The 25,607-nt window shown below is 49.5% G+C and overlaps 1 non-coding gene across 1 annotated transcript in view; it reads right to left on the minus strand.

Annotated features, from left to right (window-relative positions):
- Positions 1-5,113: 5,113 nt before the first annotated feature.
- Positions 5,114-25,607, minus strand: part of LOC119382498 (uncharacterized) — a 237,538-nt gene continuing 217,044 nt past the window's right edge. Inside the window, exon 6 of the transcript XR_007415057.1 lies at positions 5,114-5,258. This is a non-coding gene — a transcript (uncharacterized LOC119382498). The remainder of the gene's footprint in view (positions 5,259-25,607) is intronic.

Below are 25,607 nucleotides of genomic sequence, written 5' to 3' on the forward strand. Positions count from 1 at the left end.
TTGGAATGAATAAGCCCGAGCCAGTTTAGTACCCAGTCGAGGGTAAAAAGAAATCGCTCGGCGCCGCCGCGCCAGCGCGCGACACACAACTCGTTCCGATGCCCGTCCTTCTTCCTTCCGGATATTCGGCGCCAGCAAAGTTTCGCGCTGCCTAGCGTGTTTTTACATCCCACGCGCAGCACTGCACGCAGCGGCCGACTATTTTTCGCGGTTTCACGGCATCCTCTTCTTACAGCACCGCTCTCTCCTCGCCCACAGCTATGCGCGCAAGCAGTTGACTCCCGGTTGACAAGCAATCGCTGCCACCGCTGCAGAAGCAGCAACGCGCCTCCCGAAACATTCTCTTGTTCGCCAGCACTACATCGCCGCGAGGTGTTTCGCGAGGCCTCTCGTTCCACTCTCGTTTAGGTGTGTGTGCGCATCCTCGCTTTTTTTTTTTTTTTGTCGCTTTACGGTGATTTCTTTGCTGTTGGTCGATCAAACGGCTTCCTGGCCTGCGCCATTTTTCTCGAGAGAAACTTCGCGCTCGCCATGCTGCGCTTCATTTCGCGCTTGTGCAATCTGTCTTCCCACCCAACGCGCCGTCGGCAGCGCCCCCCCCCCCCCCCCCCCCCACCGCCCTCTCACTCTACCCCCTGCAAACACAACGGCTGACATCGACGCGTCGCTCGGAGAGACGCCGCGCGGAACGCTTCACGCGAGCGCACGACATTTCTTTAACGGAACGGGGACGAGCGAAGGAGCAGCGACAACCGCGCGGGAGAGACTCGGAGAAGTCTTGGAAGACGTACGCCAAACGGCTGACGCCTGTGCGCAACGCCGTGACAGAAGTCTTCTCGCCTTCTTCCGGGGGCCTCCGCGGCTGTCAGTAATGGAGCGACGGTTTTGGCGACGCCCTAAACAAGAAAATACACGCGACTGCTTATGGAATGCGAAACGAATGAAATCCGGGACTTCGCTGCGTAGAAGTGCTGCTTTCGCGTACAACGTCGAATCGTGAAAAACGCAGTCGGTCCTGATTTGACGATTCCTCCGTTTCGAATCAAGGGTCAGCTTCAGCGAACAAGCGAGCATCTGAGGTTCACGTTTCTGTTGCGAGAAATTGCTAGTCATGGGCGCCTAATAGAACTCAGTGCACTTGGCCCTGCTGCCTATCATGCCATCACAGGACACGCAGCCGCAACGCATGTTCCCTTAGTTAGCTAACACATTGCACTCGGCAGTTCGTTTTGTTCAAGCGAGCTGGACGTCAAGCGCCACACAACAAATTCTGACAAACAAACAAACAAACAAACAAACAAACAAACAAACAAACAAACAAACAAACAAACAAACAAACAAACAAACAAACAAACAAACAAACAAACAAACAAACAAACAAACAAACAAACAAACAAACAAACAAACAGGGCACGATGGAGAGAAAAAAATAAGAGCGGATTTCGGATCTTAAAGCAGTGCATAGTAAAAAGAAAACAGCGAAAGAAGCAGCTAGACGAACAGACGTGCAACGTTCTAACTCCGTTCTTTTTCGTGCATGTTATGTAGTTCGCGCTACTATTTTTGTTTTCCCCTTTTAAACACCTATGATATATTGCAGCTTGTTCAGTTCTCTCTTCTGCCGACAACAAGCTCTCTAGACGCGAACGTTTCTATGTATTACTATTTAAGTTATCACTTTATGTCACTTTGTGAACGATTGTTATTGATGCCATTTTCTGGTTGTTCCTATCGCTGTAACCCCCCTTCCCCTGTCTTGATCTCATATGATATTGGCAGTATTTCTAAATAAATAAATAAATAAATAAATAAATAAATAAATAAATAAATAAATAAAAATAAAATTGTGACATCAAGCCAATTCTATAGCGCACACATTAACAATAAGCTAGATGTTTTCATCTTTGCTTCCGGTTTCAGTTCACGTAGCTGCGAACAACCGAGGAAGCGGTGGTACTGCGATTGTCTTCAATGGTTAAGAGCCTGATTTGAATATGCTGAACATTCAGCACATAGAACTATATAGTACTCATCTAAATAGAATAAATGCTAGGCGGAATCAAACCCGCGTTCCACAGTTTTTTCAAGCAAATCAGCTGGATACTTCAGCGCTGCGTCACGAATGTCCGTAAGAACCGTGACGTCGTCTGTGACGTCATTATCGACCTGTAACGTCATCATGGCGTCACAGGTCGAAAAGCTTGTGACGTCATCGTCGCTTGATCAAAGGTGTGCCGATCACGGAGGCACTGAAAAACCACGTGAGCTGCAAAAAGCTTCCAATGCCTCCAATCCCGGAGGCAGTGCAATACCACGTTGGTATGCAGAAAGTTTTCGAGGGGGAGGGGAGGGGGGATCAATACAGTCGATTGGGAAGAAAGAAAAGAAGAACAAGATGGCCTTCGCCCTCGAGTTGTCTCAGGCAAATGCATGAGGGACCCTGTGAAATCGCTTTTTTTTTTTTGCCTGTCCGCCTGCTTCGCACCCACCTCTGCTTTCACTTTCAGATTTTCTGTCCACCCTGAAGCTACCTGCAGTGTAGGGTAGTAAACCGGATGTTTATCGACCAGCTGACCATTTTGCCATTTTTCGTCTCTCTCTCTCTTTCTACGCCGAGTGAGCTGGACAAACTGGCAAACTTCAACAGAAAATGCGCATCGCGGATTGCGTAACGACACATTTGACACTTTGAAAAGAACACGCTTCGCGGCAGCTGGTACGACTCCACAATTTCAGAAGACGCTCTCCAAGAAGCCGATCTGTGTCTTCTGTCAGAGCAACAGGCTTGTGGCGTGGGCTTAAATGACACTTACGAAACATGCTGCATCACCGCATCTTCATAAACACCTCAGCCGCAGGGAACGGTACTTGCGCGACTGTTGGCTCGTTGGAGAAAGAGCCATCGTTGTTTCGCCATTTTATGTTCAAATTTCCTCTTAACTTAGACTTGCCTGGGTATTAACTTGTCTTAGAGACAGACAAACTAATATCAAAATAAAGGACACAGAAACCACTCTCCGCCGTGTACCGACGTAAATTCTTTTCTCGCCCAAAAGCAAATGCCGCACAACTTTAAAAAACGTACATTTCCAGTACTCGAAATGGACGATTTCTCAGGTGAGTCTGGGATAACGATATTTTCTCTCTTTTTCGTTTTTTTTTTACTGAAGTTGAATTTTCCTGAGGCACGCACATACATTAAAAAATAATCCAGAAGGAAACAGCCCACCCTAAGACGCACTAGAGAAGTTCTGCACTTGAATTCGACGAATTCTTTCAAATTTATGTTGGCTGCAACATCGTCGCATCTACAGAGCGTTTTTTTTTTTAAGACAATACAGATTTTTTAAATAAAAATCCTATTACAGTAAGGCTCCTGCCGTTTTTGCACACGAACTCCACGTCGAGGCGGAAATACTTTGCCGCGGTTAAAATGACACTGTTACAACTAATTAAGAAAAAATCGTTTAATTAACCTTTTTCATTATTGACTTGAGGGCAGGCGTTAATATTACAAAGCTGTAGTGCGTGCCAATTTATGGCATAACTACTGTTTTAGAAATCACAAAAGTTGCACGTAGTTCGAGATATTCATCATCGAATTTCAAGGGCGAAATCGAAACTGATCCCGCCCGGCGCGCACAAAGCGCGGCGGTACACCGGAATGACACGTGACAGGGAAGTGGTGAAATTTGAATGAAGGCACGCCAAAGCAGAATCTGGCCAGAAAAACCGGCATGCATCCTGAAATACACGAGTACACAGCTTAATGTTTGCGTGCGATGGGAGGTCCCTGTCTGTTTCTTTCTTAAACTATAAAGAGGCGCGAAAAACTGTTTTGCCTGTCTGCAAGAAGAAGCGCCGCAGTGGCCGCCCTTGAGTTTTATGCTTACCAGACAAAGAAAAGCTTGATATCGTGGTTTTCATGTGCACAGTTGGAAAGAAACAGATAAGCACCAAACACTACGCGCAAAAGTAAAGCGATGCGCGGGCACAAGTGAGATTACTTGCAGCTTTTCACGGCCGCGGCGCGGCATCATTTAAATTTCGTCACTTCCATGTGACGGGCACCCTTAGAAAAATGTGTTTAGACAGTCTATAGTTTGTCTAAGTCCATTTTTAAACAGTCTATAGACTGTCTACATAGATTTTTGTAATGGAGTTCCGGTCTGACGTAGCAGAACAGTCGCGCTTCGTGCGCGCCGGGCGGGATCAGTTTCGATTTCGACCTTGAAATTCGATTATGAATATCTCGAACTACGTGCAACTTTTGCGATTTCTAAAAAAATAGTTATGCCATAAATTGGCACGCACTGCAACTTCGTAATGTAAACACTTGCCCTCAAGTCAATAATGAAAAAGAAATAATAAATAACGAGCTTTTTGTTAATTAGTCGGAAGAGGCCATTTTAACTACGGCAAAGTATGTCCGCCTCGACGTGGAGTTCGTGTGCGCAAAGGGCAGGAACCTTACTGTAATAGGATTTTTATAAAAAATGTTTATTGTCTAAAAAAGGCACCCTGTATATGATACAATCGAGCCTCATCCGTTGGATGCTGTATTTAAGCGGCTGTAGAACGAGGGCTTGTATTTCAAGAAGCGTCCGATGATTCTCGCGATTAGTTGCGAAACGGAATACACATCGAAGAGACACAAATACAGCACATACTCGTGCGCCAGACGCAAGGAAAGCCTGCGGCATGCATTGAAAGTGGGATCGCTCAGCGCTCAAAAACAAGCCATCCTGGAACACTATAGTATATGTGTACGTTCCGTATATAAGATGGACGCCAGCGGTACACCAGTATAACGCGCCAGATGTCCACCCGCGAAATACACGTACACGAGTACACGCGCAGAATGATTCATTGCTGCAGGCAGTCGCCTGACGCCAAAGCTAAGATAACCGCATTAATGAAACTAGTGAACCTCAAATCAACTGATTCATTATCCATGAACAAAGAAGGCAATGCGCTATAGGAAGACAGTGATAATAATAATGGCATACATAAATCAATGATCAAGTTGCGGTCGCATGAATTGTGAAAGTTATAAGGCAAATTGTCCACGATCTGGAATGCGACGTTAATAGAGCGCAGCATAAGAAGCCTCACCTCCTTGAGTAGGAACTGTGCGAACTTTTTCCGGCTCGTGTGTCATCCAGTCTTTGCCGCCGCCGGCCTGGTGAGGCATGCGGCGTTTTCCACTCAGCCTCCTCCCACGGGCGCTGGTCTTCACCTGGGACGGACAAAGCCGCCTGCACATCACAGCAAACGAGAACACACGTTCAAACACACGTTCAAACACGCGCGCGCGCACACACACGCACGCACGCACGCGCACACACACACGCACGTGTGTGTGTGTGTGTGCTGCCGGTCAAAAACGGTGTTCCTGGAGGCATACAGTATTCGCATCATTGACCATACGCTCATGCACTTTCCTGAAACGCGGATAAAATCGTAAATTATCCCACGCTGTTATTTACGGTCATGCATGTGCAGGACAGGCGTTCTTCTTTGCCTGTTTTGGAACATGTGCTCCACTTTGCACTCGCCTGCTTCATTAATCAGAGCGAGAAAGAGAGAGCGAGAGAGAAAGAGAGCGCGACAGAGAATACGTTTATTCTGTAAGAGTTGATAGAGGAGTTTAACGTCCAATGCAGCACTCGAGCTGTGATGCAGTTGAGGGCTGTGGGATTAATACCGACCATCTGAAGTTCTTTGAACAGGTCCTGAACCGCCTGAGATCTCAGAAACCCTTTGGAACCAATAAAGTGCCTCCCGGAAATATATTACCGAACTACGAATGAATGAAATGTACGAGAAATATCTTGAGAGAATTCGTTACTGGGCTAGTTGTTTTATAATTGCGAACTGCAGAGCGCAAATTACGTACAGGACAGAGAAAAACAATTATGAGACAACTTATCAGCGGTGGCTCTCACACATGAATAGGCCGCGCTCTTATGCATGTGTGAGAAGGGTGTGTATGCAGTGTTGATCACGGGCAAGGGGATGGCGACAAAGAGCCCTCCATCAAATTTTCGCGGTATAGAGCCCACCACTCTGAGTCTCGACAATGCCTCATAACTCTCCGTGCAAGGTGAGAACTGCCTGCCAGCAAACTTTATGACAAACAACAGTTTTAAACAGGGGAATCGCAATCCGCCCACCAATTCCCAAACGCTGACGCGGCGAAAGAGGCGCTGCGGAAACGACACGAGCAGTTGTGGCCAGAGGAGAAGCGGTGTATGCGCATGCGCAGACAAAGGAGGTCCCAAGGACGCGACTGTCCATGGGAGAAAAGTACGATGAGTAAAAAAATGAACGAAAAGAAGACTTGAAAAAAAAAAAAAAGACTGCTATCGAATAACGGCAGAAAGCAAGACCACAGGACACCATTTGCTTGATGCACGCAGTGCTCTGTCACACTTTGCATAATTGGGAAACGGCGTGCAGAGGAGGCAGCGGTCGTGAAGAGGAGCCTGCTAGACACATGGTGCGATTCGGAATCCGATCCGACGTGCGACGCCGCACGCGGTATACGGCGATTCAGGACACATGGGGGCGAACGAGCAATCAGCGCGCAGGCTCCGCCCACACACGGCACCCCGGCTTGCACGCTCGGAAGACATCGCATCCTCTTCGTTGACTGCAAAACAAACAACCTTACACGGCCAAGCTTCGTTCTGTAAGAACATTGCCAATAAAGCTACGCCTTCGCAAGCGACAAACATCTCAACAGACCGCATTCACTCGCGACTCCGAGAGTAGGCTTGTCACGACACCGAGCGTAGGCCTAGCAAGGCGGACGCTGTCGCTAGCGCCGTTCGCGATCAAACGCGAGCTGATCGTCGAGCACTTATTTTTATCAACACGATTAAAACTTTTACGCTGATGACACGTATTTACATGCGCAATTGGTTTTCTCGTAGACCTCGATTTGACGAGCAACGGTGGAAGCAAAGCCGGCCGGTTCGCCGAGACGGCCGGTGCGGCTGTTAGCTGCGAAGTGGCCTTCCATCGCGGCTCGATATCTCGCTAGTGGTTCGGAAACGGGCGCCGCCTTGCACAAATGACACACTTCAAACGTCATGAGTTATTTGATGTCGGAAAGAAAGTTTAACCAACGTTTTTCATGATCGGAGCCGTCCGAACGTAGTTCAACAAACGCGCAAAAAAACAAACAAGCAACAAACGCGCCACCAGAGGCGTGACGTCAGGCGTCTCCCGCGCTGCCATTGGCTGCGGCCGTCAGACGACGCGGCAGCCGCGCGGCTACATTCAGCAAGTTGGATGCCCGTGCGGCGTGCGAATCGTCTCCGCACGCTGATGGAACCTGTTGGGCGTCTGTCGGATGCGGCTGTTGGCACGAACAGCCGTACGACGAATCGCATCCGAATTCGCACCATGTGTCCAGCGCTTAAGGCGGAGACGCAGCAAAGGAGGTGAGGAGACGGAAATTGAACGCTCCAAGGAATGCGAGGGCGGCCACGTTAGACACGCCCGCAGAGAGAGGAAAGTGACGCACCAGTGCGTATAGTACGGGAGCTAAGATGGAGAAGACTACCTGAAATTAGAAGAGAAAGAAATGCCCTTTAGAGAGAACAATGTCATGCGCTAAAGAGAAAGGAGCTTGCCAAAGCATGCCGAGCTGAATGGCACGTCAAACGGAGCCGAGGGAACACAGGCAGTTTCTTAGCAGTTTCTTATGCGCACATCTATGAGAACTTTCGGAAAAACGGGCATTCGTGGGCGGCATTGTCTTTATTTTCTTTTTCTTTACATTCCTGGTTCGCCAGGAAGAGAAGCGTATTACCATTGGAAGGGGGCATCGCCATGGGCACGCCTGCGTGCCCCTAGTTTTACCAAATGTATTTCGACATGTAGCTGCCAGTTCGATTTGCTATGCAAATCAGTCATAACGGAGCGAGTCGGCCCATACACGGCTCTGCTGGTGAGGAAGTACGTTTACTTACAAAGCAAACAGGACGCTTGCATTCTCGCGCAAATAATCAAACAAAAGACGCGAACGGCGCTTCTACAGCGCTGTACGAGAGAACGTCTGAGCACGGTGACATTCAAATGCAGCAAGGTCGCGGAAACGACAGAAACAAAGAAATATGAAAGAAACTGAACGAGTGGGAGTCTCTTCGAAGACAAGGACAAAATCGCATCTGCATTAACCGTCACCGGGAAAAAAAAAAGAGAAAAAGCTGCTAAGTTAATTTGCCGAGCGCTCCCAGTTCTGCTCGATGCAGAGCTTGGCCGCGTCGCCCCGGACGCCGATCCGTATTATGCAGAAACTTGAGAATTAAATGACACCCTTGTCTCGACATCAGAGACGTTGAGTCAGAGAGAATAACGCCGCGGCAGCAGCACTTCGTTTTCAGCGCGTTTTATTTTCTTTTGGTCTTCGACGGCAAAGCGGATTAAGCAGCCTTGCCAAACTTGTCCTTTCGAGCATCAAGGCGGGCTCGTGAATGTTTATGAATACGTAATGCATCAAGGACGAACGTTCGCTTCGCGCAGGTTTTGTTAGAATTCGTGTCAGTAAGATAGAAAAAAAGGAAAAAGAACGATGACAGGGTGCTCGCAGCGATAAATGAGCGTGTGGGCGCTTAACTATCAGGAAGAAAGAAAAGAAAAAAGAATTGCTGCATAAACCTTTATAGATCTTGTCGTTTTGTTGTTGTTGTTGTTTTGCGTGTAGTATAAACGTACCGCTTGTGCCAGAACGGGTGTATGACTTCTTGAGGTTTTATCGTTCAAAATTTCTATAAAACGCTGTTTCCGTGTGCGCGTGAACTTTTAGCGGCATTTGTGCGCGCTTTAATACTGTGCACTCTTGGCACTTACGGTACCGCAGAAGTCGCTTTGTTGCTGCCATGAGTACAAAAGAGCCCACTACCTCTACAAAATTCGTGAGCGCGTGCCTGAGAATAAAGGAATTCTAGACGCCAATCCCTGTATTCATTTTTGTTCCTCCCTTATTATACAACACTAAACTAACATCTCTGTCTTAGAGTACAGACTTTTGGGCTGGTTGGTTCAGTACATTCAATGAAGACATAGCGCTGAAAACACGGTTAGTAGCGCACGTCGTGTCCTCTTCCTTGGTCCCTGTGTTTCCAGCGCTACGGCTTCATTGAATTCTTTGTCTTAGTAGCCCGCCCTCTCACCTCACCTTTTCCTTCGTTGTTTTTCCCTCCTATGCGAACATGCTTTTTTCCCTCCTCCTCCACTTTTGAGGTTGAGGGAGACAGGTCAAAGCGTTCGTATAAACACGCTGAAGGCAGTTGTCGCCCTGAGAAAGGCAAGTTCACTTGCCTAAACTATAGCGACAAGCCTGTTCAGCGATCTTTCATGACTTCAATACTTTTCTCTAAACTATACTAATAATATTAAACTAATACTTTTCTCACATTGTGCGCCAGCGACTGACCCACCCAGCCAGACTGCACGTCGATGTGCGACTCCAGTTCCTCGGAGTTGCACACCTGGCGAAGACCACACGCATTCGCCTCAACGAGATACAAACAATGTTCACTCGCCGTATTTCTGGCCACTGACACGTGTCCTCGACCTAGTCTTCGACGTCGTCGGGGTGAATGTAGGTCAAGGTATCTGAAGAAGAAGGATTGTGCGGTGTTTACAGCTGACAAACTTACGCGCCGCGAACGAGTATGCGCGGAAGTGTGAAACTGTTGTATAATCTGTAGACTTGATTTTTCTGTACGCCAATAAAGAAAAGCGGTAGACAGCTGCAAGAACACTCGAGTTCCCGATTATTAACACTTCACGCCGTGATCGACCTGGTACTACGCTTGCTGCTACTGGTACCGACGACGAAGCACTGCCGTTCGCAGACGCGGAGCTCATTCTTGCGTCGCAAGCGCGAATGCGCGTCGCTGAACGGTTCAGACAGCGACGAATCGGTCAGTGGCCGCGACGATATCAAACAAAACAGTCTAAAGAAACGAAAAATCAGCGAACACAGGCTTTAGCAGGGATCTCACACTAACGGATAGCGCGCCTGTTCGAGTACGCGCAGCCCAATATGGCGATTTCACCAATCTTGCACGTTAGACGGCGCGCATTTCAACATGGCGCCCTCCTGGCGTGAAAATTTGAAAATGTGTATAGCAACACATAGCTGTTCATCACAAGCGCTTGTTTAGTCCAGTCTCCACAAACAAGTCTTTCAGTGAGATGTTCGCCTTTTGCTGATGATGCTTTTCAGGCCACAGTCGAAGTAATTCCCGCAATATTAAAGGGCGTCAGTCCAAACTTGCTATTTTCTTCTCTAATATTTTTTTTTTTCTTTCATTGGCGTACTTTACACATTCAAATAGAATTTGCCCAACATTCTCATTTTCATGACCACAGTGCTTGCACCTTGTATCTGCATAGAGCGTATTGCTTTTAGAGCTCTCGCTAGCAATAAAAAGAACATACTTCGGCATATACGTGTATGCAAGAAGGATAATTCAACAGCTGTAAAGGGTGCCATCTATAAAAGAAAAAAAAAATCACAGCGTACTGACACAACGTCGCTGGCGCTCTTCACTCTCGCTAATGGATGGCAGCTGCACACCGGCGAAGCACTGAATGGAATAAATGAGAGTGGGCGAAAGGGGTTCGGCAAGGAGCGGCTAGCGACAAACACGTCGTCCGGGCGACGCCTTCTTCTGCACCGCCGTTTGCCCGCCGGCAATCATCTCGGAGAGACGTCGATGGACGCCCACGCTCCGCAATGAGGCGCCGGCCACCACGACACAATGCGTCGCAGAAAAGGCCCAAGCGCCCAGGGTACACCATCGCGGCCAAATTTTCCTCGCGATGGCCAAGATGGCGGAGAACCGAATGAGAATCGTTTGCTCCTGGCGGCCTTGTCAGCGGCCGTGCAATAATAATGCCCGTCCACGCGTCTCTACGCTCGCCGCGATGTCTAACAAGCTGACCTCCCCTCGCTTTCCCCCCGCCTTTCGGGCTCTCTATATATACTCCTCCCTCGGAGACTCTGCAAACGCAAGGTCACCGACGCGTGCCATGCGAGAACGTCTGTACGTTGCCACAGCAATTTATGAGCGACAAGCGCATGTATTATCATATTTACCATATACGAGAGGTCTCGTGTTTGCATTGCTTGCTCAGAACACGCGACGGAGTGGTGGTGCTTATTGATGCGCTGTTGATTATGGAAATGAAGATGATGGTTAGCGAAGCTGTAAACGGTGGAAGCGTCCACCGGAGAAGTCATCGTACAGTCACCAAGTTCCATTAAACTTGCGTCACAAGACTTGGACGACTATAACGATAAGTCCCGGCGTCTGGTCGGTGGAGTTTCCGTAGCGTTCACACAATTCGTCAACATACGCTCATAAGCCATCATAAGAACTTCTTTAGTGCAGAGCAGGTTGTAGAAACAGGCAATGAACAGACGTATAGCGATAACATTGTCAGCAAACGCACCCGCAGTGTGAAGAACGAATTCTGAAAGCAAAATGAGTTGTGTATTAACCCCATAGTAGCGACGTGTTTCACCGAACAACGTACACTTTGTCGAAGCAAATAAAAATAAATGGCACGAATAAATCACGCTGAAGTTAAGCATGTATTGTAACTATACCTTGGCATCATATAAATAAACGTAAGCGGCATTCATCTTATAACCTGTCAATGATGTATAACATAATTTGTAGGTGCAGAAAAATATCTAATGGCCATAAATTGTGATATCTGAAACCACGAACCCTATAGATAGAATGCAGTGCAAAAAATGTAATACGGGGGTGTCTATAGTCCAAAGTTTTTAGTCAATAGAACAACGATTGAACGTACTACTGCAATACACCACATTTAACTTGACGCACCAAATCACTTAAAACAAACCAAGTCATGGTACATTCGGTGCCTTGACCCGTCACTGCTGTTGGCGGCGTCCTGTTACGCAGCAGAAGTTCGCGGGTTCCATCTCAGGTCACGGTGGCCGTACTCCCATAAAAGCGCAATACAAAAAAGAAGCAATCTTGGTTGTACAAATAACCCAATAACGTCAAAATTACTACTCTCCACTACGATGCGTCGCAAATCTCCTGCTGCTTGGGGAGGTTAAACCTCATTAAACAAGTGCAGTGCTGTTGTTAATCTATGAAGCGTTAACAAAACTGACAATTTTGCTCGAATAACCATGTATGGAAAACGACAGCAAGGTTTATCGCTGCGCTTGAACCCCTCGGACTGTGTTTCAACTATAAGCGGGTGGCAGAGCCAAGCACGCATGACAACTCTTGCAAGGCAGAGCGAACAGCTCCCTGGCAGTGTCCAGATGTCTCACAACGGTCGCATGTAGGCATATACCTCGATAGTACCGTCTCGATAAGTGTGGATATCGCAGGCCGGCAGACTCACTCATGAGTCGACTCACTCAGACTCAGATCAAGCCGTGAGTCTGAGTCTGAGAGAGTCCGATTGAGTAATAGTTTGGTGAGTTTGAGTCCGAGTGAGTCCGGCTGAGAAACATTTCCGTGAGTCTGAGTACGAGTGAGTCCGGTTGACAAAAATTTTGGTGAGGCTGAGTCCGAGTGAGCCCTAAGGGCAAAATATATTTCATGAGTGAGTTTGAGTGACCTGCACATTTTTTGTCGACCTATGATCGCAGGCGTCGAACTATATTGGCGCACGAGATACGACCGATGAGGAATCGTCGGCTGCAATCTGCCATATATAAATAACAGTAGAGCAACGTTACTGACCTCTCCACTCGAACCGGTGCATAGACACAACAGCTCCGCACGAACGTTTTATCGACGTGCGTGCGCGCAACGATAGCGCCGATAATGGAAGGTGCCATCGAGGCGGTTGAGTGCAGCGATGGCGCATTTCGTGTTGTCGTTTTTGGAGCCAAACCCAGTCCATGTCCCTGAAGACCTTCTAAACCTCCATGCGCGTTCGTGCTACGCTGGCGGCGTCAACAAGGAACGCACGACGACACCGACGTCAACGGCCCTACCACGTCACGAGTGTCCTACATATTTGCTATCGCAATAGAAAATAATAGCGATATATTTAAGTAACTAACTATATAGCAGTTCTTTTACTTGGTTACTACTTATGCTTAGCCGTTCACCTGCAGGCGTTACACCGTCAGTAATATTGGTAAGTTCCTGATTCCAGCTGTCAGTACGCTTTAAGTGGCTCTCTGTGCTAAAACTACGGCACTAAAGAACGTTTTTTTTTCCTTACAAAAGGCCAAAGCATAAGTATTCAATCTCTCCGATACGTGTTAAGCGAGTCTGACGGCCGTGCGCCTGACAGGTAGGCCTTTCACGGCGAGCCATTCAGCACGAGCGCACGAGAAGAGGGACTAAGATCAGTTCATGCGGCTTTTGTTATCTCACCCAAACATTGCGTCCCTGAAATTTTCTTCCCATCATCTGTGGTCACTTGGGCTACAGGAAGCGCAAGATGGAAAAGACGCACATACAAAAGAAGGAAAGTAAATCACGCGACTAAACGTGCACGGGCAAGCTCAAAGCGCAGCCAAATCAGGCCCCGCTCGGTGTGCGAGACAAGCTCGCAGCAGCACTCGTGGCACCGCGGCCAATCGGCGCCTGCGCGCTCACTGTAATCCACGAGAGGCCTGTGAAGCGCTGCACGGTTCAGCGATCAACAAACGCGTCCCGTCTATTGAGCAATCGATTCTGCCGACGACACGTGGCACACGGGTGTATATACGCTAGGCCTAGCTGTCTGTCGCCTTCCGCTTCGCCGAGTCCGTCGTCGCCAGAGGACAACACTTCCGCCGTGCCGTCGATCCCATGACAAGCTCGGCGCACAAAGGGAAGAAGCACTCTCTCTCTCTCTCCTCCTCCCCTTGTTGTCACACCTCTCTCGTCGTCGCTTGTTTTCGATCTCGCAGAGATGGACGATGTTCTCAATCAACGGTGGCGCCTTGCCAGCGCCACTCGGCAGCATCGCTCTCCTCTGCCTCCTCTCCACGGTGCAAATGCCGAGCCGTAATCCTCCGCCTGAGAACGCCTATGCTTCTCCGCAGCGGCCATATCTCAATGAGAACAAATGAAACACCGCTCAATCGGCCGCTGGGAAAGAACGAAAGAAATGACGAGGCACGTTCCTCGCTCTGGGCGCTGCTTTGCTGCCTTCCCCCCCTTCACATTCGCTCGTCGCTGGGAGTCTCGCTGCCCCGTTGTAAATTAGTGCTGTGTGTGCTGACGCCTTCTCAATAGAAGCTGCGCGAACGGTATGACTTACATACATAAAACACAACTGGACAGCCCTGTCGTGCAAACATTTATATTGCCGTACTGAAACGTCGTTTATTTGAACTCCCATCCGTTTGTCCCGCCTTTAATTGTACGGTTTGTTAAGACGAGGCAGATTACCTTGTCAGAATAGAGGAGCAGCCAGTGCTACAAATACAAAGACATCGGCCTTTCCTTAAATAGATTTAGTTTTGAGAAAAGCCAGCCGTACCATGGCTACTTATATGTACCGAGCGAAGAACTTGACATAAAATGGCCACAAGCACTTGTCTTGCGGTTAAGCACCTGCCTTAGTGCATTACTGTTTTTAAGACTTAAGAAAGGAAATAATAGAAACGTAGTCTATAGAAGCGTAGAAAGAATAGCCCTGCATGTAGCCTTCTTCGTCTCGTCCTACGTTTTTTCGCGCTATTTTCATTCATAATGAATTACCAACTTGCCTAACAGTCTTAGAAACGTAGTACATTCCATTGTTAGATTAGTGCATGAGGAACAAAGAAAAAGCGCCTACGTGAATACCAGCTAGAGTTCTCGAAGGAAAAGATTTAAGATCAGCAAAAGAGGATCAAAGTCGACGGTAGGAAACTTACGCAATGGCCAATAATAACACAACAAAAAACCAGGCCGGTTGTTTGAACTCATGCGCGCAAGGCTTGTCAGCAAAACGAGGCGCGATATCACTCCGTGGCGTTCAAAATTCAGTTGTCGGCTAAACGAAAAAAAAGGAACGGTGTTTTCGCACAGGCAATATCCGGTCGCCGATGCTAGAGGAACCATGTAAACACGCTACACTTTCCACTCGAAAATAAAAATTAAAAAAAAAACCCACAAAGCAAAAGCGACGGAAAGCAGCCCCAACGTGATGCTGCGAAAAGTGGGTCGCGGGGTACCCGAACCTAAGGAAACTTCCGAGGGATGAATTTCACGCGCCATATTTTAGACGCATCGGCGCTTGCATATTTAAATGACTCAAGAAACCGATCGATTTGTCGACGAAAACGAAACGCTTCGCTCGGAAATATAGCGAGGAAGCCACGCATAAAGAGACGAAATTACAGCACAAGAAAGCGCAGCACCGGCGAACGCCTCGGAGAGGCATTGCCCGAAGTGCCCGGAGAAGCTGACGAACCCGTTTACCGACCGTGCAAATATGCAAACTGGATCCTTTACAGTGTTCTTCTTATATACGCTTATTTTCCCGGGGGCAGCAAAGAAAAGTAACGAAAACACAGAATGGAGGGCGTGAAAAGAAAAAAAAAACAAAGAAAAAAAAGCGCGAATCTGAGAAGAGGAATACAGCCGGAGGCCGTGTTGCAGCCATAACTTCGTTATTTTCCGACATAACTGATTACGCAATCAATCTCTCGAGCCTCCTGGAACACGAGCCTGGAGGCCACAGTGCTTCTTTTCTCGGAGCGTTCACTGTACGCCGTTCTTGTTTGACTTAAGCAAGCGACCCGGGATACAGTTAAGAGATAAGTGAGACAGTGGAGTTATGCGTAACTGGACGCAAGAAAGCTGAGAGCTGCTTACTCCACGGAACTCGCTTTCGTTGATGAAAGCTGTGCCTGCGTGCATTCCCGAGAGGCCCTTTCTGCGAAAACTACGTGCATGCGCAGAGAGAGACAGAGAGAACAGGAATGCTAATCTTCAATCCGACGGAAAGGAAGAGATTTCAAAAGTAATATATCCCAGCAGTGGAGTCGTCTGATATGCATTACATACATTTGTATCATACGGCAGCGCAGCGTTTGTATGCTTGCTTCGTCTTGGTCCTCCGCTTCGGGCGTTATGAACCATATCTATAAATAGTACATAAATGCAACGACACGCGCTCACTGACTTCATGCGTGCAAGTTGAGTAGCGCGAATCCGGCAAAAGTAATCTTCTCAAAAATAGCTTCACTTCGGGCAGAGCACTACCCGCAAGTATGAGGCGGCGAAATGAGAAAAATTACATAAATAAAAAAAAGGCGACAGGGCAATTGTTTTACTGATTTTGCTGTTTGCAATGAGCGTTTCCGTACCATTCAGCCAACATTCAGAATGCACGAGGGGGTGGAGGCTCGAGCTTGTTGGAAATCTATAACAGTACACTTACAGCGCGAGGACACGTTTCATTTGCGCCTTCATCTAGCCTTCTACATACCCCTTTTTAAGAAAATGTAGTTCGCTTGGAAACTGCCACACGAAGAAACAACGCGATGATGCCCGGAAGCTTAGATACATCTATAATTAAATACCACGGACAAATGAACTAATTAAACGTACATGTGCAAGCAACGTGTTTGCTACAGTTCATCCACAGATATTACCGAATTATCTGCTCAGCATTACTACACGCAACAAGCTTGTACCTTTGAAGGTACACGCCAAGCGTAATCGCCGCTCCACCGACCTTCTGGCATGCGCTCATGGACGAAGAGAAAATGTGCAGCACGCGCTCTTGGATGCTTGAACCGGAACATAAAAAGCGTATACAATTCAGGACATTGTGAACACCGCATGTCGTAGGACACTTTGTCGCCTACGCATCGAAAGAGCCGAACTTGTACACTGTTTTTGGCACCTCTAATATATATATATATATATATATATATATATATATATATATATATATATATATATATATATATATATATATTATATATATATATATATATATATATATTGTAGAGAAGCATTGGAACGTTGTAATGGGCCGTCCTCTTCAGCGCCTTCTAGTGGGTCGCCCTCTTCGCCTCTTCTCGGAGAGCACGCCCCTCGTGCTCGTGCTCGTGAGAGTCTGCGCTTCGTCGTGACTGTCGTGCATCGTCGCCGTCAAACCAGCCGTCAATAAACGCCTTTACAAAGTGGTGGAGAGTGCTGTACCGTCACCACAACTTCGGTCTCCATTCGATGCCCCTGGAGCTCCGATCCCGTACCGTGCCATCTACCATGCCGCAAGACGCTGCTCTGCAAACGCCGCCCCCTGCCCCGACCGCTTGTCCCGGTGTCCCCCGTATCCGCGACCCTCCTGTCTTCACCGGCGCGGATGGCACCGACGTCGAGGACTGGCTCGCGATCTACGAGCGTGTGAGTGTCCCCAATAAATGGGACGAAGCAGGCAAGCTGACCAACTTGGTTTTCTACCTCGCGGGTGTGGCAGGCATGTGGTACAACAACCATGCATCCGATTTCCCGACGTGGTCCGATTTCAAGACCGCCATCGTCAACGTGTTTGGCCGCCCTGCCGTTCGTAAGCTTCAAGCCGAACAGCGCTTACGTGAACGAGCTCAGCAGGCAGGGGAATCGTTCACGAGCTACATCGAGGACATCCTTGACCTGTGCAAGAAAGCCGACGCGAGCATGTCGGAGTCTGACAGAATCAGGAATGTTCTGAAAGGCATCGACGACGATGCCTTCACCATGCTGCTGGCCAAAAACCCTCGCACAGTGGCAGAGGTCATTACCCTGTGCCAAAGCTACGAGGAGCTGCGCCGGCAGCGCTTGATGACCCGTCGACCGCCATCACGCGATGCTGATCTTGCAGGCTTGTCGGCAATTCCTGACCACTCCACCTTGCTCGCCGAAATCAAGTCGTTCGTGCGTGAGGAAATTGCTCGCCAGGTCTCTCTACTGGCTTTCACTCCGCCGCAGCATGTTGACCAGCCGCCAACTACACTTCTGTCTCCTCTCCGCCGAGCGATTCGGCAAGAAATCGCGGAGGTCATTCCCGAATACCACCAGCCGCCTCTAGTGCCTGCACCACTAAGCTACGCGCAAGCTGTAGCCAGGCCGCCCCCAGCGATTCCTGTGACTGGCTCGCGGAGTTACGCCGAAGCCGTCGTCGGACCACAGGCCTTCGACGCGGCTGTGCCGCCTACATACGTCGACGTCGTCCCCAGGCCCCGACTGCTGCCCACAACGCACTCATATCAGCAGCCGCCTCGTCCATCCCGTTCTGCGACATGGATGGGACCCGCGAACCGCTGGCGCACTTCCGACAACCGCCCCATTTGCTTTGCGTGCGGTTGCGCCGGTCACGTCGCACGTTACTGCAATCGCGTGCAGCCGCCTCGGGTCGCATCAACCCTGACCAGCTCATCAAGCAGCCCTTATTATGACCACGCGCCGCCTATGCCACCGACGTCCCGCCCCGCACCATCTACCCGCCGTTCACCGTTCCACGACGTCGCTCACTGTCGCCGATGCGGCCACGGTCGGGCTCATGCGACCAGGAAAACTAGTCGTCGCAGTCCACGAGGCAAGGGCTGCGACGCTATCGAACTGCGAAAGCCCTCAGCGAAGCCCCTCGAACGTGATTGACGTATTTGTGGACAGTGTTCGCGCATCTGCCCTTATCGACACTGGAGCCGCCGTATCCGTTATGGACGCCAAGTTTAGCCGACTACTGCGAAAAGTGACGACGCCGCTTTCCGGGCTCTCCCTCCGTACAGCCAGCGCCCAAAGTATTCACCCAACAGCGGTGTGCACAGCTCGCGTCATTATTCAGGATGCTCTGTACGCCGTCGAATTGATCATAATTCCTGCCTGCTCTCACGACGTCATCCTAGGGTGGGATTTTCTCTCCCGCCACGACGCCGTCATTCATTGCGCACCAGCCGAAATAGAGCTCTCACCATTCTCTGAATTGGCGCCGGCAGACAGTCCATCGGCTGCGGGCAAGGTACTTGTCAAAGACGACACCAAGGTGCCTGCAAACTCGTCGACGGCGGTGTCAGTGTACTGCGCCAGTCTCTCCGACACCGTTGCACTTCTCTCGCCATCTGACCGTGTTTGCACGAGGAAAGGCATGCTGGTGCCTTTCGCGACCGTGCAAGTCACTCAGAGCAGTACGTCAATTTTTGTTATCAACCCATCTCCGTACAGTGTTACGTTGGTCCGAGGGGAATGTCTCGGCAGCGTGGAACCCCTCGAAGACGCACAAGTTATGGACGAACCAGATGAAATGCACTGCCACAGTTCCAGTACGCTCGGCGCTCTTTCGACGTCTGGTTCATCACCCGCTGATGTCTTTGGTTCCTCCATTGCTGACGACCTTACACCGGTCCAGCGCTCCCAGCTTCTGGGCCTATTGGACGAATTTCGCTCTTCTTTCGATGTCGCTCAAACTTCTCTCGGCCGCACTTCCGCCGTTACGCATCGCATCGACACTGGCGCCCAGCCGCCACTGCGGCAACGTCCATATCGCGTATCTCCCATAGAGCGCCGTGTAATCAACGAGCAAGTCGACGACATGCTTCGACGAGATGTTATTCGACCCTCTAACAGCCCCTGGGCGTCTCCTGTCGTTCTTGTTGCGAAGAAGGACGGTTCTGTGCGGTTCTGTGTGGACTACCGACGACTCAACAAGATCACTCGTAAGGACGTGTATCCACTACCGCGAATAGACGACGCGATTGACAGCCTGCAAGGAGCAGAATTCTTTTCATCTCTCGATTTGCGCTCAGGGTACTGCCAAGTACCCATGGCTGATGACGCTCGACCGAAGACCGCGTTTGTCACGCCCGACGGCTTGTACGAATTCAACGTCATGCCGTTTAGTTTGTGTAATGCGCCCGCCACCTTTGAGCGCATGATGGATACCGTTCTGCGCAACCTGAAATGGCACACATGCTTGTGCTACCTCGACGACGTCGTTGTTTTCGCTCCGGACTTCTCCACGCATCTTCAGCGCCTGCGGCATGTTTTGATGCGTTTGAGCGACGCCGGTCTACAACTGAATCTAAAGAAGTGCCGATTTGCAGCACGGCAGCTGACAATACTCGGTTACGTCGTGTCCAAGGACGGTATTCTTCCCGATCCAGCCAAGCTTCGGGCCGTGACCGAGTTCCCCAAGCCTACGTCCGTCAAAGAACTGCGCAGTTTCGTAGGACTGTGTTCCTACTTTCGGCGCTTCATTCGAAACTTCGCGACCGTCATATCGCCGCTGACGAAGCTCCTCGGAAGTAACGGGTCCCTCAATTCATGGTCGTCAGAGTGCGACGACGCTTTCGCGAAGCTCCGTCGTCTGTTGACGTCGCCTCCCATACTACGCCACTACGACCCTACGGCCCCTACAGAGGTGCACACAGACGCCAGCGGTGTTGGCCTTGGCGCTGTCCTTGCGCAGCGCAAACCAGGGTTCCCTGAATATGTCGTGGCATATGCAAGTCGTACGCTCACCAAAGCCGAGACCAATTACACCGTCACCGAAAAGGAATGCCTGGCGATCATCTGGGCCCTTACGAAGTTCCGACCTTATTTGTATGGTCGCCCATTTGATGTCATCACCGACCACCATGCACTCTGCTGGTTGTCATCATTGAAGGATCCATCAGGCCGCCTCGCCCGCTGGGCACTTCGCCTGCAGGACTACGATATCCGCGTGCTGTACCGCAACGGACGCCAGCATGCTGACGCCGACGCACTCTCGCGCTCCCCCTTGCCTGACGACAATACCCACAGCTCAATGTCTCACAATGCCGTTTGTTCCATCGACGTTCACACTGTCGCTACCGAACAGCGCAAGGATCAATGGATCGCTTCACTGCTAGACTTGCTCACTGATCCTTCGGCAACACCATCCACTCGCGCGTTGCGTCGTCAGGCCCACCACTTCGCCATTCGCGACGACCTCCTCCACCGACGCAATTACAACGCCGACGGCCGCCAGTGGCTACTAGTAATACCCCGCAGTCTGCGTTCTGAAATATGCGAATCGTTCCACGCTGATCCGCAGTGTGCGCACTCTGGGGTATCGAAAACATACCACCGCATTCGCCAACGGTACTTTTGGCGAGGCATGTACCGCTACGTGCAGAAGTTCGTTCGCTCCTGTATCGATTGTCAGCGCCGCAAAACTTCAACGCACCAGTCACCAGCAGGTCTGCAACCTTTACCTTGCCCTGACCGGCCGTTTGGGCGCGTTGGCATCGATTTGTATGGGCCCCTCCCTCTGACTTCGGCTGGTAACCGCTGGGCCATCGTCGCTGTAGACCACCTTACGCGATACGCCGAAACTGCCGCCCTCCCAGCGGCTACTGCGCGCGATGTAGCCTCCTTTCTGCTCCGCCGGTTCATGCTGCACCACGGTCCACCCCAGGAGCTGCTCAGCGATCGAGGCCGTGTCTTCCTGTCGGAAGTCGTCGAAGCCATCCTCAAAGAGTGCAACGTTGTTCACCGCAAAACTACTGCTTACCACCCGCAGACGAATGGGCTCACGGAACGCTTTAACCGCACGCTCGGAGACATGCTCTCGATGTATGTCGCCGCCGATCACACAAATTGGGATTCCATTCTACCTTTCGTCACCTACGCCTACAATACCGCCCCTCAAAGCACCACTGGTTTCTCACTATTTTTCCTATTGTACGGCAGGTACCCGTCGCACACAATCGACACAATCCTTCCATACAAGCCGGATAGATCTGAGTGTGCGCCTATTTCTGCCACAGCCAGACTTGCTGAGGAGTGTCGCGAGCTTGCGAAGACCTTTACTACGCAAGACCAAGAGCGGCAGAAAAGCATCCGCGGTGAGACCAACACTTCTGCACCCACGTTCCTACCTGGAGCACTCGTGTGGCTCTCGGTACCTACCACTGCAACTGGCCTCTCTTCGAAACTGCTGCCCAAATACGAAGGCCCCTACCGTGTCGTCGAATGCACATCCCCGGTCAACTACCTGATTGAACCCATCGACCCATCTTCCGACATGCGCCGTCGGGGGCGCGACATCGTCAACGTGGAGCGCCTCAAGCCCTACCATGACCCGCTCATAGTGACCAGCTGCTAGGTCGCCAGACGGCTCCCTTTTCGTACCCGGGGTAATTGTAGAGAAGCATTGGAACGTTGTAATGGGCCGTCCTCTTCAGCGCCTTCTAGTGGTCGCCCTCTTCGCCTCTTCTCGGAGAGCACGCCCCTCGTGCTCGTGCTCGTGAGAGTCTGCGCTTCGTCGTGACTGTCGTGCATCGTCGCCGTCAAATCCAGCCGTCAATAAACGCCTTTTTACAACATATATATATATTATATATATATATATATATATATATATATTATAAGGAATGAAGAAAGAGACTCACGACTTTCGTTGGTTTGGCACTGTATATGTTCACTAACGTTTCGTCTGGTGGACCAGACTTTGTCAAAGTCTGGTCCACCAGACGAAACGTTAGTGAAAATATACAGTGCCAAACCAACGAAAGTCGTAGTCTCTTTCTTCATTCCTTATTCTATCGGGGTCCGCGTGATTCTTTTCCCACTACTATATATATATATATATATATATATATATATATATATATAAACACTACTCACACATGCAACGGTCCACGCAAGCCTGCCGGACGTACTGCGGATGATCATGCATGCGCAAAAGCGCTGAAAGTGCACCTAAGTCCAGTGTTGTGACGAACTTTAGAAGCAGTCTGGCCTGCTGTGTTTATCAGGTACTGGGCCGTAATTAATTCCTGCTTAAATAGCGAGCACCGCGTAGTTCCCGACGAAGATTTTCTGTTGAGGGGGAGCAGGAGGTTATCTCCCAGTTAACGCAGCTCTTTCAACACTCTCTGTGCGCTGCAATTAATGAAACATTTTCGCGCTAAATAACAGCGCGGTTCCGTAAGCCCTGTCCGGAGACTACTTAAACAAGCGCCCCGCACGAAACAGCGAAAAAGAAAGAATACGCGCGTATCGCACTGAAACAACTACAGCGGCCCGGAGACTTATTATAATATCACAATAAACACCCGTTCCGAGTAACATAGCTTGGAAAGAAGGCTTAAAAGAGCTTACGAAGCGAGCTCGCCACTTACGCAGACTGAGCCAAATCATATTTTGATTAGCCGCGATTCACTCGCCCTTTTCAGAGAGCCTTTTCAAAGAGAGGGATGCAGAAAGTGAAAACACACACACACAGAAAAAAGAAAAGAAAAATGAGTGAAGCCAGCAAAAAGAATAAATAGAACAAAGCTCAATCTTCTGTAATTGACGCCGAACACACCGCGTGTAGTGAAACAGAACCAAATCAAAGAACAAAATAAAAAGAAAGGCTACACCGAGAAGACACGTGTGCCCGGCGTTATCTGGCGTTGTGCCAAGATGTCTTCGTCGAACTCAATACACGCGCCCAAGCACGTCGAAAGATGAGCGAGTACTCAAATGTATGCGCAGACTTCATATGTCCGCATAATGAGAGGGCGTGTATACATTCAAGCCGTTACCGACGAAGTTACGTTCACTGTGTGCCGAAAGTTCGTGTGCGACAGTACTGCACTCGTAAAAGAAGCACATTTCGACATTCTATGAAAACCAAGAACGATTCTTGTATGATGCAGTTTCACGTTCAACCGAACCAGCGTGCTCTCTTTAGCCGAAGTGAACACATGGGACAATGACAAATAGTGGTGTCGCTGTGGCCCTCCTTTCAGTTCAACTCTTAAATCAAACTTCAGCTGTGAACCAACAAAATCTACTGAATGCCACATATGGTGTTCTGTAGTGTACACCTAACAGAAAGAGGCATAAGTAGATCAGGGTCTCAGTTTAACAATAATTGTTGGGCCTTTAAGTCCCAAAACAACGACATCGTTACGAGGGACGCCGTAGTGGAGGGCTCCGGAAATTTCGACCATCTGAGGTTCTCTTGCGTGAACCTAAATCTAAATACACGTCAAGGTCAGTTTGTCGTAGTCCAGTTAAGCGAGCGAAATATCGAAGCGGCTGGTTTGGCAGGTAATACGGATAGGACAGCCCAGGCAGGGAAGAGAGAACAAGTTTACCGTCTGCATTATATTGCATGTTTCGTTTTATCATGCATTAGAAGTTCACTGTACGTGCACGTACGTACGTATATTGCGAAACTAGCGCATGCTACTGCTGCTTGCAAGAGCAAGGAGTGCACGCACCACAAAAGCAGCTCTTTTTCCCAAGTTGAACGAAAGAAGAGAAAGTAACACGTCTGTCAGTCCTTGTGTCCAAGAATACTAGCAGCGCTACGGCATTACCTTGCCGGCACTCCTAATTTGCTAAGAGGGCGAATCTGTATACGCAGTCGGTGCACGCAGCACACACAGAGCGGCCAAAGAGAGCGCCTCCCGAACAAAAGGAGAGAGACGGCGCAGGGGACGAATGAGTGCAGCGTAGGGACGAGGACGTCGGCGTGCGAAGAGAACGTGCAAACGAAGTAAGGACGGCACACCAGAGAAGCAGTTCCGTACGAGCGGCGCAGAAAGCTAAGCAGTGGACGGGAGAACGTCTCAGATGAGGAGCGGGTGTACTCCCAAGGCGGTCCGACGAGATTCTCTGCCACACACACACAGCTGGGTTCGTTGCCACCGCTGCGGTGACTTCATTGTGCTCGGCGCGTGGCGGAGGGTCGGTCTCAGCGGCGCGCTCAGCGTCCCTTTGTTCTTCGCGGGCAGCCTCTGAAAAATCAACGTTTTGCGCGAATAGCCGCATTGTCTGCGCGGCGAATGAAAGAAAACCAGCGGAACGGTGTGAGAGCGGGGAAGACAAAAGTTATGCTTCGTCTTTTTTTTTTTTCTTCACAAAGCAGAATACCGGACTACCCTGTAAGAAAAGCACCGGGACTCCGGGAAAACAAAAGCTAAGCGTACCACAGCCACTGTTGAAGGTACAGGAACCGCACACCGTGTTTTCTGAAGGGCAAAGAAAAAAAAAGGGCAAGCCTGACAAAGAGGCTGCGCAGTGAATAAGAAATAAAATAAGAAGAGAGTGAAAGAAAACAAAGGTAGGCATCGTTAACTGCTCCGCATACCGGATAGATTACAGAGCAGGTACATCACAAACGACGGGATACCATTACTTTTATGGCGTTCTTTATTTTTTTCTCCAGAACAAAGGAAGGTACAATGCTTGCCTTTTAACTTCTTTTCTTTGTTTGTTACTAAGCAAGAAAAATTTTGCACCTTTTCATTACGCCAGTCCGCGACTTCCGGCGGCCTTCTGGTGCAGATAACCAGCCGTTTCTCGCACAGCGTGTCGCAAAGAACGGCTTGAAGGAATCTAAATCCGACTTTCTCGATTTACTGCAGCTAGTACCGACAACATTCTAATAAATGCAGCACTGTGAAGCTCGAGCTGCGTAACATGGAAGACGTGTAATGACTACATAAACTATGTAATTGAAACCTTATGGTGTGAGACACCTTACAAAAGCGGAGGCCGCTCCCCTTGGATCTTTTTTGCAAAATGTGTGTTGGTGACCGCGATGCCTGCTATATGCAAGGCGCTGTCATGCGTACAGGCTGCAACTAGAAAGCACGCACGATGACATCATCATGAATGATGTTGCTGACCGCAGTCAGTCAACGA

The sequence above is a fragment of the Rhipicephalus sanguineus genome, chromosome 2, assembly GCF_013339695.2.
Source record: "Rhipicephalus sanguineus isolate Rsan-2018 chromosome 2, BIME_Rsan_1.4, whole genome shotgun sequence".
Taxonomy (NCBI): Eukaryota; Metazoa; Arthropoda; class Arachnida; order Ixodida; family Ixodidae; genus Rhipicephalus; species Rhipicephalus sanguineus.